The following is a 13,142-nucleotide window of genomic DNA, read 5'->3' as shown; positions in this document are numbered from 1 at the left end:
GCCAGTGTTGAATAAAAATAAATGTCCAAATACATATCATGTCCCATAGCAGTCTACTTGCATTGATGTTAAACAGGGTCAGTTACTGAAGAAATGTTAGGACTTCTATTCACCATTCACTGAAGTTAGTTTTCAGTACTAGGAAACAAATACGTATTTCAGGTGGATGAATATTTCTGAGAATAATCTTGTGAAAAGTTGATTATAAATCTACATACATGAACATGAATTTAGGGAGTGTAAAATAAGACACATATATTTTATATTTTGAAAAATCTGGAGAGTGTGTGTGTGTGTATATACATATATATATATACACAAACACAAACACAGAGACATTAAGAAGTAAAAATATATATGCCAATTGAAATTCATCATGAAATATATATCATTTAAAGATCCAAAAATATTTATTTTACTGAACATGGATGTATGTATCATGTTGTTCAAGTAGGAAGCTCACCCATAGGTTGATTTTCAGTTCAAACAGCATTTAGGAGGAGTGATTTCTTCTCACAGATTGTATCTGCCAAGTCAGCCACCTCAAAAGAATTTAGCTGGGAAACCATGTAGGATTCTGTATGTGCATGTAAAAAGACATGTGCTGAATAGGCTGCAAAGAAAGGGAGACAGGAATTCACATATTTGTTAAGTTTAAAAACACATGGAGATCTATTACATTGGACTAGATTCATAACATGTACCCTTTATAATTCAAAAGGCCTGTCCAACTACGCCTCATGCCTCCTCTGAACTGCTAGTATTTTTATTCTGTTTGGGTTATTTTTCTCTATCATATTATGATTCGTAGTCAGAGTCTAGTAGGGTATGGGTTAGTGTCAGGGATTCAGTTTTTGGAATGGAAAATAGGAAAATAAATCCAATGATTATGCAAATGTGTTCTACACAAAAGCTTCCCACAATCATCCAGAAAAATGCCTTGACAATACCCTTGCCCCATGTAAGACGCAATTCGAGAAGAAGAGTTAGAAAATCATTGAATACATATGTGGAATGAAAAATGCTCAGGAGTTCACAACTTTGGAGGTGGTAGAGGAGTTTCCAGAAGTAAGGGACAGGAGAAACACTCCACAAACATGGAGCTCTGCTGGCCTAAAGACTTCTTGAGAAACTGCCTCTGAGAATGGGCTTTTGAAATATATGTTGTTGTCAGGAGCTTTAGCTTCTTTTGTAGTGAGACCATCAAAGCTGGGTCTTCATCTATGTGACCTGGAGGATATGGTTTCTGATTTTCCAGTGAACATGAGGCAGAAGTGCTGAATTCTCTCTTTGTAGGTAAACTGTGGCCATTGGGGGCTAAGTGTCTCCCCGTGGGGACTCTGAAGCCATTTGGTCATCCTCCACTTTTCGTGGTGTTTCTTGCTGCTGCACTAGGAGTTTGGTATTTGCTTCACGAAATACAAGGAGTTTAACTGGGACACAGTGCTGGAGGGAGTTCTGTCACGTGTGGTGGGTCAGGGTCCTAGGAGAATGCACCAACCATGATTCTATCTTACAGAGCGTGGCCCCTTGACCATAGCAACCTGATTCTGAACATTGTTCTGAAACCTCTTCATATAACAAGATGCCTTTACATATAAGGGTCTGCTGGGTGCACCATGTCAGTCACAAGCCATTTGGAAGCCCATCGCAGATCCACATGGCCCCACCACAGATGTTTTATCACACACCTGCACACCACTGCTCTAGGCCCACTACTCAGCAGGCCCCACCATACTGGCATCTCTGTTCTTCATCATTTTCATGAAACCCGTCAATCAAGGCACCTGTCTGGTACACTCATGATCAGCAACAGGACATCCAAAGGTTCTCCAGTGCCACCTGGTCACGGGAATTTCAAAGATTGCATGGTATTTATCTAGCCGTTTTTAAAGGATGAAGTTGGAGGCACTGTGGGTTTCCATTCATTCAGGAACCATTAAATGGTGAGAAAGATCATTTCAATGAAATCTCTGGAGAACTCTAACAAACAAGGCTTCCCAAAGAGTGGCCAAAACGTCACATGAAACCAGGCCCACTGAGGTGTACAATGTGAGGTCCATGTGTGTTTTGACTCTCAACTATGGCTGCCAGGACTTTAAGAATAAAATCATGTGATATCCTGGCTGAGATTCCCAGTGTTCTGTGGAAAGTCACCCTGGGCTTCGATCTCAGTTTCCAGGGGGGGCTCTCATGAGTGGCCTCGGAAAATCCCAACTCAATTCATGGCAATACTTCTCTGAGTTCAGTTCCAGAACTCAGTCTCCAAGGGAATCACACCAGAGTTCAAGCCCAGGCGGACCCAGTCCTCTCTTCCACCGCCACACAAATGACCACAATTCAAACCAAAACACTGCCAAAAGGCCCTCATCTTCTTCCATATAGACAATACTCATAACCTCTGGCTGGAGGTTTCCATGAGGGGCGCAGCCTAAGACAGTGTCCACAATAAGCTCCCTTGCCCATCATTTGCCTAATGTCAGGGTGGCCTGGACACCCTTCCTTTGAACCAGGAGTGATCAAATAGGCCTGCCTTTAATACTGCTCAGCTTCTCCGCTTGGAGGCCTGCTGATCTTGGGGTATAGATTCTTTGTGTGAATTGGAGTCATGAGAAAACCCAAGCACATAATGGCTAGCCTCTGCAGGGCTTTGAAAAACTCATTTGACCCAAAGGATCCCTATTCTCACTTGATGGAGGACAGGAACCTTACAGAGGAGGCAAGAGACTTTCATCCACATTGACTGCTTTTTTGCCATATTGCCTATGGATGCACATATGGGATCTTTCTTGAGATTAATCAGGTGCTGACAATCTAAGCCACAGCCTTACACAGGGCCAAGAGGCTGATTCAGACACATCCCTTTGCAAAGCAATTAAGCAAAGACCACAAGTGATGCCCGATCATTTGCATTTGAAAACTGTTTTCTTCAGGCTTCACAAAGGGGTGTCCTGAGGCAAAGACCTTGCTGACATCCAGGGAAACAGAACAATAGGTAAGCAAAAGGCCCAAAGCAGGGTTTCTCCACTGAGACTTTAATGGGCCCACTGATATCTGAGTTTTCTGAGATGCTCACTATTCACTTCAGCTATCTAGTACATGGCAATGTCACCAAGCTTAAAGGTGGTACATATCTTGGACACAAAACCATGAGCCTATTCTGAAGAGGGGCCAAAATTCAGGAAAAAACCAGAAATTTAGGAAGATAGTAGGTTTTGCCCATGGATAAGGCAAGCCCCAGTCCATTCATAAATTGGGCAGGATGAATGCTGGAAGCTTTCTACTAGACAGGACACATCCATTGATGCATTCTCTTTTCTAATGTCTACAACCACGGACACATTGCGATACACAGACATATCAACACTCGCCTTGTCAAAAGACTTGCTAGAAACAGTCCACTCCAAACCAAACCAACCGCCTTTCCTAGCTTTTCTCAGAACATGAGACCAAACCACAGACTCACACCCACACCCACAAAGCCACCTCCTTCCCCCAAGTAGGTCTGTGACTACCCGCAGTGTCCTCTGACTGGTGGGCCATACCATGTTCCCCCGAAATGGCCTGTCCTGTCTCAGATCTGCACTCCTTGGCCTATTCTGTTAAGTTATCAGGAGCCAGGGGTGAGCCACTACCTGCTTTCTCAGGAAAGACCCCCTTCAGAGCTTTCTTGGCAATTGGCCATCCTCACATCTGTAGGTACCAAGAAAGACTGACTCTGTCCTTGGTAAATCCAAACAAGTGAGCCCACTGGGACTGGCACTGGGACTCCCTCTGGGTGCCTGGCTTCCTGGATCCCAAGTTCAGAGAGTTCCATCACCAAGGAAGTGTGGTGAGGTCACTTCCTTCAGGAACTGAATGAGGTCACTGCCTTGGAAACCACTCTGTCCTAACTGTTGCTTCCAAGGGTCCCATGAGATGGAGGCTGCCCCTGCTTCCTGTGACACTTTCACAAGTTAGAGTGGTATATCAACCATAGGCACCCAGGAAAAGCTCTCCACACAGGCCTGGTTTGGTCCGTCTTGTCTACATTAAGAAGAGAGAGGCTCATTCAGACACATCTTTTCATCCTGACCAGGTTGTTTGACACAGAAGATGACTTCTGCTCTCTCAGGTCCTTCCTGGCTGCCTACATCTTCTCCAGGGATCATTTCTGCATGGACCTTTGAGGTTCTCAGCAGGTGGAAGATCCCCTACATTCCTGTATTGTAAGACCAACTCTGTCCCTGCTCTTCTGTAAAGTTAGATTGAGGGAAAAGTAAATGCTTGGGGTTAAGAACATGTTCGATTTGGGTTAGAAATCATTCTGCTGGATGAAGAATGGTATTGGGAACCTGTTATATTTATAATAATATAGAGGTGAAATATATGTATGAAAACGAAAATCTAAGTAAGATTTGAAGGCCAGAAGGGCATTGGGCCCTTGATTGAAATACTTAGCTTTGAATTACATTCTGTACAGATGTCTCTGACAAATCCATATACAATGGCATAGGACCTTGTACCTTGGATGATTGAATGTAGAAGAGAAGATCCAGTCAAAAAGGGATAGTAGGTAGGATTAGGAAGATAGTCAGTAGGTTTAGGAAGAAGAGTGGGTATAATATTTGGACCAAAAGTTCTTTAGCAATAGGGTGTCTGTTAGAGAGTGAATGTAAATGTCAGCACATGTAAAGGGTCAGACACAATGATGAACTGGGGAAGATATGTAGGAAAGCAGATATGAATATAGACATTAGGAAATCAGGAAAAGTATAAAGTGAGTGATAGGATTTGACATTTTCAACAGGGTTGAGGTTGAATATATAATCTAAGGCAGAAACAAATGTGTAGTCACCAATAGGATTGACATTTGAGAGAATTAGGCAACCTGGACAAGGATGGTTTTAGTAATCCATGCTAACTTTCCAATTAGGCTTTGGTACAATCATAAGTGTGACCTTTACATTTTGTGTCCAGAATATCACTGTGATAAAATATATATGTAGATCAGGTGACATGAGTATTTCTTCAAATATTTTTGGGAGCAATGTATTGAAGACGTATAAATTAGCATTCGGGGGTACAAATAGGTATACCCAGGGTCTGTGAGTATAGAGATAATGCATGAATAGACCACACTGTGAATAAAGAATATAACTGTTTCCAATTTAAATAATAGATTGAATTGATATCTGAAAATATATAGGAAATCTTATCTTGATACAGGATCATTCATTCCAACCAGTTATACATCTAATGGTAATATTAGGGTGATGGTTTACCATGAGGGGTGTGTGAGTTTTGGTTCCAAAGTGATTATGGAAATCCAAAATAATATGCTTGTAAAGAAGTCTCATGAAAAGACCAGTCAAGAAACATGGAGGAATACATGTGTTCTGAAGCAGGATTTGATTGAAAGTGAACCAAATGCCTAGAAATTTGTGAACATGAGGATGAAATATATATCCTATGATGAGCATCAACTGAAGAAATAGTAATGTGCCAGTGTTGAATAAAAATAAATGTCCAAATACATATTATGTCCCATAGCAGTCTACTTGCATTGATGTTAAACAGGGTCAGTTACTGAAGAAATGTTAGGACTTCTATTCACCATTCACTGAAGTTAGTTTTCAGTACTAGGAAACAAATACGTATTTCAGGTGGATGAATATTTCTGAGAATAATCTTGTGAAAAGTTGATTATAAATCTACATACATGAACATGAATTTAGGGAGTGTAAAATAAGACACATATATTTTATATTTTGAAAAATCTGGAGAGTGTGTGTGTGTGTATATACATATATATATATATACACAAACACAAACACAGAGACATTAAGAAGTAAAAATATATATGCCAATTGAAATTCATCATGAAATATATATCATTTAAAGATCCAAAAATATTTATTTTACTGAACATGGATGTATGTATCATGTTGTTCAAGTAGGAAGCTCACCCATAGGTTGATTTTCAGTTCAAACAGCATTTAGGAGGAGTGATTTCTTCTCACAGATTGTATCTGCCAAGTCAGCCACCTCAAAAGAATTTAGCTGGGAAACCATGTAGGATTCTGTATGTGCATGTAAAAAGACATGTGCTGAATAGGCTGCAAAGAAAGGGAGACAGGAATTCACATATTTGTTAAGTTTAAAAACACATGGAGATCTATTACATTGGACTAGATTCATAACATGTACCCTTTATAATTCAAAAGGCCTGTCCAACTACGCCTCATGCCTCCTCTGAACTGCTAGTATTTTTATTCTGTTTGGGTTATTTTTCTCTATCATATTATGATTCGTAGTCAGAGTCTAGTAGGGTATGGGTTAGTGTCAGGGATTCAGTTTTTGGAATGGAAAATAGGAAAATAAATCCAATGATTATGCAAATGTGTTCTACACAAAAGCTTCCCACAATCATCCAGAAAAATGCCTTGACAATACCCTTGCCCCATGTAAGACGCAATTCGAGAAGAAGAGTTAGAAAATCATTGAATACATATGTGGAATGAAAAATGCTCAGGAGTTCACAACTTTGGAGGTGGTAGAGGAGTTTCCAGAAGTAAGGGACAGGAGAAACACTCCACAAACATGGAGCTCTGCTGGCCTAAAGACTTCTTGAGAAACTGCCTCTGAGAATGGGCTTTTGAAATATATGTTGTTGTCAGGAGCTTTAGCTTCTTTTGTAGTGAGACCATCAAAGCTGGGTCTTCATCTATGTGACCTGGAGGATATGGTTTCTGATTTTCCAGTGAACATGAGGCAGAAGTGCTGAATTCTCTCTTTGTAGGTAAACTGTGGCCATTGGGGGCTAAGTGTCTCCCCGTGGGGACTCTGAAGCCATTTGGTCATCCTCCACTTTTCGTGGTGTTTCTTGCTGCTGCACTAGGAGTTTGGTATTTGCTTCACGAAATACAAGGAGTTTAACTGGGACACAGTGCTGGAGGGAGTTCTGTCACGTGTGGTGGGTCAGGGTCCTAGGAGAATGCACCAACCATGATTCTATCTTACAGAGCGTGGCCCCTTGACCATAGCAACCTGATTCTGAACATTGTTCTGAAACCTCTTCATATAACAAGATGCCTTTACATATAAGGGTCTGCTGGGTGCACCATGTCAGTCACAAGCCATTTGGAAGCCCATCGCAGATCCACATGGCCCCACCACAGATGTTTTATCACACACCTGCACACCACTGCTCTAGGCCCACTACTCAGCAGGCCCCACCATACTGGCATCTCTGTTCTTCATCATTTTCATGAAACCCGTCAATCAAGGCACCTGTCTGGTACACTCATGATCAGCAACAGGACATCCAAAGGTTCTCCAGTGCCACCTGGTCACGGGAATTTCAAAGATTGCATGGTATTTATCTAGCCGTTTTTAAAGGATGAAGTTGGAGGCACTGTGGGTTTCCATTCATTCAGGAACCATTAAATGGTGAGAAAGATCATTTCAATGAAATCTCTGGAGAACTCTAACAAACAAGGCTTCCCAAAGAGTGGCCAAAACGTCACATGAAACCAGGCCCACTGAGGTGTACAATGTGAGGTCCATGTGTGTTTTGACTCTCAACTATGGCTGCCAGGACTTTAAGAATAAAATCATGTGATATCCTGGCTGAGATTCCCAGTGTTCTGTGGAAAGTCACCCTGGGCTTCGATCTCAGTTTCCAGGGGGGGCTCTCATGAGTGGCCTCAGAAAATCCCAACTCAATTCATGGCAATACTTCTCTGAGTTCAGTTCCAGAACTCAGTCTCCAAGGGAATCACACCAGAGTTCAAGCCCAGGCGGACCCAGTCCTCTCTTCCACCGCCACACAAATGACCACAATTCAAACCAAAACACTGCCAAAAGGCCCTCATCTTCTTCCATATAGACAATACTCATAACCTCTGGCTGGAGGTTTCCATGAGGGGCGCAGCCTAAGACAGTGTCCACAATAAGCTCCCTTGCCCATCATTTGCCTAATGTCAGGGTGGCCTGGACACCCTTCCTTTGAACCAGGAGTGATCAAATAGGCCTGCCTTTAATACTGCTCAGCTTCTCCGCTTGGAGGCCTGCTGATCTTGGGGTATAGATTCTTTGTGTGAATTGGAGTCATGAGAAAACCCAAGCACATAATGGCTAGCCTCTGCAGGGCTTTGAAAAACTCATTTGACCCAAAGGATCCCTATTCTCACTTGATGGAGGACAGGAACCTTACAGAGGAAGGCAAGAGACTTCATCCACATTGACTGCTTTTTTGCCATATTGGCTATGGATGCACATATGGGATCTTTCTTGAGATCCATCAGGTGCTGACAATCTAAGCCACAGCCTTACACAGGGCCAAGAGGCTGATTCAGACACATCCCTTTGCAAAGCAATTGAGCAAAGAGCCACAAGTGATGCCCGTTCGTTTGCATTTGAAAACTGTTTTCTTCAGGCTTCACAAAGGGGTGTCCTGAGGCAAAGACCTTGCTGACATCCAGGGAAACAGAACAATAGGTAAGCAAAAGGCCCAAAGCAGGGTTTCTCCACTGAGAACTTAATGGGCCCACTGATATCTGAGTTTTCTGAGATGCTCACTATTCATTTCAGCTATCTAGTACATGGCAATGTCACCAAGCTTGGAGGTGGTATATATCTTGGACACAAAACCATGAGCCTATTCTGAAGAGGGGCCAGAATTCAGGAAAAAACCAGAAATTTAGGAAGATAGTAGGTTTTGCCCATGGATAAGGCAAGCCCCAGTCCATTCATAAATTGGGCAGGATGATTGCTGGAAGCTTTCTACTAGACAGGACACATCCATTGATGCATTCTCTTTTCTAATGTCTACAACCACGGACACAGTGCGATACACAGACATAGCAACACTCGCCTTGTCAAAAGACTTGCTAGAAACAGTCCACTCCAAACCAAACAAACCGCCTTCCCTAGCTCTTCTCAGAATATGAGACCAAACCACAGACTCACACCCACACCCACAAAGCCACCTCCTTCCCCCAAGTAGGTCTGTGACTACCCGCAGTGTCCCCTGACAGGTGGGCCATACTATGTTCCCCCGAAATGGCCTGTCCTGTCTCAGATCTGGACTCCTTGGCCAATTCTGTTAAGTTATCAGGAGCCAGGGGTGAGCCACTACCTGCTTTCTCAGGAAAGACCCCCTTCAGAGCTTCCTTGGCAATTGGCCATCCTCACATCTGTAGGTACCAAGAAAGACTGACCCTGTCCTCGGTAAATCCAAACAAGTGAGCCCACTGGGACTGGCACTGGGACTGCCTCTGGGTGCCTGGCTTCCTGGATCCCAAGTTCAGAGAGTTCCATCACCAAGGAAGTGTGGTGAGGTCACTTCCTTCAGGAACTGAATGAGGTCACTGCCTTGGAAACCACTCTGTCCTAACTGTTGCTTCCAAGGGTCCCATGAGATGGAGGCTGCCCCTGCTTCCTGTGACACTTTCACAAGTTAGAATGGTATATCAACCATAGGCACCTAGGAAAAGCTCTCCACACAGGCCTGGTTTGGTCCATCTTGTCTACATTAAGAAGAGAGAGGCTCATTCAGACACATCTTTTCATCCTGACCAGGTTGTTTGCCACAGAAGATGACTTCTGCTCTCTCAGGTCCTTCCTGGCTGCCTACAACTTCTCCAGGGATCATTTCTGCATGGACCTTTGAGGTTCTCAGCAGGTGGAAGATCCCCTACATTCCTGTATTGTAAGACCAACTCTGTCCCTGCTCTTCTGTAAAGTTAGATTGAGGGAAAAGTAAATGCTTGGGGTTAAGAAAATGTTCGATTTGGGTTAGAAATCATTCTGCTGGATGAAGAATGGTATTGGGAACCTGTGATATTTATAATAATATAGAGGTGAAATATATGTATGAAAACAGAAATCTAAGTAAGATTTGAAGGCCAGAAGGGCATTGGGCCCTTGATTGAAATACTTAGCTTTGAATAACATTCTGTACAGATGTCTCTGACAAATCCATATACAATGGCATAGGACCTTGTACCTTGGATGATTGAATGTAGAAGAGAAGATCCAGTCAAAAAGGGATAGTAGGTAGGATTAGGAAGATAGTCCTTAGGTTTAGGAAGAAGAGTGGGTATAATATTTGGACCAAAAGTTCTTTAGCAATAGGGTGTCTGTTAGAGAGTGAATGTAAATGTCAGCACATGTGAAGAGTCAGTCACAATGATGAACTGGGGAAGATATGTAGGAAAGCAGATATGAATATAGACATTAGGAAATCAGGAAAAGTATAAAGTGAGTGATAGGCTTTGACATTTTCAACAGGGTTGAGGTTGAATATATAATCTAAGGCAGAAACAAATGTGTAGTCACCAATAGGATTGACATTTGAGAGCATTAGGCAACCTGGACAAGGATGGTTTTAGTAATCCATGCTAACTTTCCAATTAGGCTTTGGTACAATCATAAGTGTGACCTTTGCATTTTGTGTCCAGAACATCACTGTGATAAAATATATATGTAGATCAGGTGACATGAGTATTTCTTCAACTATTTTTGGGAGCAATGTATTGAAGACGTATAAATTAGCATTCGGGGGTACAAATAGGTATACCCAGGGTCTATGAGTATAGAGATAATGCATGAATAGACAACACTGTGAATAAAGAATATAACTGGTTCCAATTTAAATAATGGATTGAATTGATATCTGAAAATATATAGGAAATCTTATATTGATACAGGATCATTCATTCCAACCAGTTATACATCTAATGGTAATATTAGGGTGATGGTTTACCATGAGGGCTGTGTGAGTTTTGGTTCCAAAGTGATTATGGAAATCCAAAATAATATGCTTGGAAAGAAGTCTCATGAAAAGACCAGTCAAGAAACATGGAGGAATACATGTGTTCTGAAGCAGGATTTGATGGAAAGTGAACCAAATGCCTAGAAATTTGTGAACATGAGGATGAAATATATATCCTATGATGTGCATCAACGGAAGAAATAGTAATGTACCAGTGTTGAATAAAAATAAATGTCCAAATACACATCATGTCCCATAGGAGTCTATTTGCATTGATGTTAAACAGGGTCAGTTACTGAAGAAATGTTAGGATTTCTATTCACCATTCACTGAAGTTAGTTTTCAGTACTAGGAAACAAATACGTATTTCAGGTGGATGAATATTTCTGAGAATAATCTTGTGAAAAGTTGATTATAAATCCACATACATGAACATGAATTTAGGGATTGTAAAATAAGACACATATATTTTATATTTTGAAAAATCTGGAGAGTGTGTGTGTGTATATATACATAGATATATATACACAAACACAAACACAGAGACATTAAGAAGTAAAAATATATATGCCAATTGAAATTCATCATGAAATATATATCATTTAAAGATCCAAAAATATTTATTTTACTGATCATGGATGTATGTATCATGTTGTTCAAGTAGGAAGCTCACCCATAGGTTGATTTTCAGTTCAAACAGCATTTAGGAGGAGTGATTTCTTCTCACAGATTGTATCTGCCAAGTCAGCCACCTCAAAAGAATGTAGCTGGGAAACCAGGTAGGATTCTGTATGTGCATGTAAAAAAACATGTGCTGAATAGGCTGCAAAGAAAGGGAGACAGGAATTCACATATTTGTTAAGTTTAAAAACACATGGAGATCTATTACATTGGACTGGATTCATAACATTTACCCTTTATAATTCAAAAGGCCTGTCCAAGTACGACTCATGCCTCCTCTGAACTGCTAGTATTTTTATTCTGTTTGGGTTATTTTTCTCTATCATATTATGATTCGTAGTCAGAGTCCAGTAGGGTATGGGTTAGTGTCAGGGATTCAGTTTTTGGAATGAAAAATAGGAAAATAAATCCAATGTTTATGCAAATATGTTCTACACAAAATCTTCCCACAATCATCCAGAAAAATGCCTTGACAATACCCTTGCCCCATGTAAGACGCAATTCGAGAAGAAGAGTTAGAAAATCATTGAATACATATGTGGAATGAAAAATGCTCAGGAGTTCAGAACTTTGGAGGTGGTAGAGGAGTTTCCAGAAGTAAGGGACAGGAGAAACACTCCACAAACATGGAGCTCTTTTTGTAGTGAGACCATCAAAGCTGGGTCTTCATCTATGTGACCTGGAGGATATGGTTTCTGATTTTCCAATGAACATGAGGCAGAAGTGCTGAATTCTCTCTTTGTAGGTAAACTGTGGCCATTGGGGGCTAAGTGTCTCCCCGTGGGGACTCTGAAGCCATTTGGTCATCCTCCACTTTTCGTGGTGTTTCTTGCTGCTGCACTAGGAGTTTGGTATTTGCTTCACGAAATACAAGGAGTTTAACTGGGACACTGTGCTGGAGGGAGTTCTGTCACGTGTGGTGGGTCAGGGTCCTAGGAGAATGCACCAACCATGATTCTATCTTACAGAGCGTGGCCCCTTGACCATAGCAACCTGATTCTGAACATTGTTCTGAAACCTCTTCATGTAACAAGATGCCTTTACATATAAGGGTCTGCTGGGTGCACCATGTAAGTCACAAGCCATTTGGAAGCCCATCGCAGATCCACATGGCCCCACCACAGATGTTTTATCACACACCTGCACACCACTGCTCTAGGCCCACTACTCAGCAGGCCCCACCATACTGGCATCTCTGTTCTTCATCATTTTCATGAAACCCGTCAATCAAGGCACCTGTCTGGTACACTCATGATCAGCAACAGGACATCCAAAGGTTCTCCAGTGCCACCTGGTCATGGGAATTTCAAAGATTGCATGGTATTTATCTAGCCGTTTTTAAAGGATGAAGTTGGAGGCACTGTGGGTTTCCATTCATTCAGGAACCATTAAATGGTGAGAAAGATCATTTCAATGAAATCTCTGGAGAACTCTAACAAACAAGGCTTCCCAAAGAGTGGCCAAAACGTCACATGAAACCAGGCCCACTGAGGTGTACAATGTGAGGTCCATGTGTGTTTTGACTCTCAACTGTGGCTGCCAGGTCTTTAAGAATAAAATCATGTGATATCCTGGCTGAGATTCCCAGTGTTCTGTGGAAAGTCACCCTGGGCTTCGATCTCAGTTTCCAGGGGGGGCTCTCATGAGTGGCCTCGGAAAATCCCAACTCAATTCATGGCAATACTTCTCTGAGTTCAGTTCC

The 13,142-nt window shown here is 41.8% G+C and overlaps 1 long non-coding RNA gene across 1 annotated transcript; it reads right to left on the bottom strand.

The window, feature by feature from the left end:
* Window positions 1-469: 469 nt before the first annotated feature.
* LOC144372535 (uncharacterized) lies at window positions 470-11,577 on the bottom strand. The gene is made up of 3 exons (XR_013432518.1): window positions 11,433-11,577; window positions 5,949-6,098; window positions 470-613 (listed from the first exon to the last, which is right to left on the bottom strand). It is a non-coding gene; the product is annotated as an uncharacterized LOC144372535 (long non-coding RNA).
* Window positions 11,578-13,142: the final 1,565 nt, after the last annotated feature.

The sequence above is a fragment of the Ictidomys tridecemlineatus genome, unplaced genomic scaffold (assembly GCF_052094955.1).
Source record: "Ictidomys tridecemlineatus isolate mIctTri1 unplaced genomic scaffold, mIctTri1.hap1 Scaffold_1214, whole genome shotgun sequence".
Lineage (NCBI taxonomy): Eukaryota > Metazoa > Chordata > Mammalia > Rodentia > Sciuridae > Ictidomys > Ictidomys tridecemlineatus.
The sequence above is the reverse complement of the archived record's forward strand: the minus strand, read 5'-3'. Positions and strand labels throughout refer to the sequence as shown.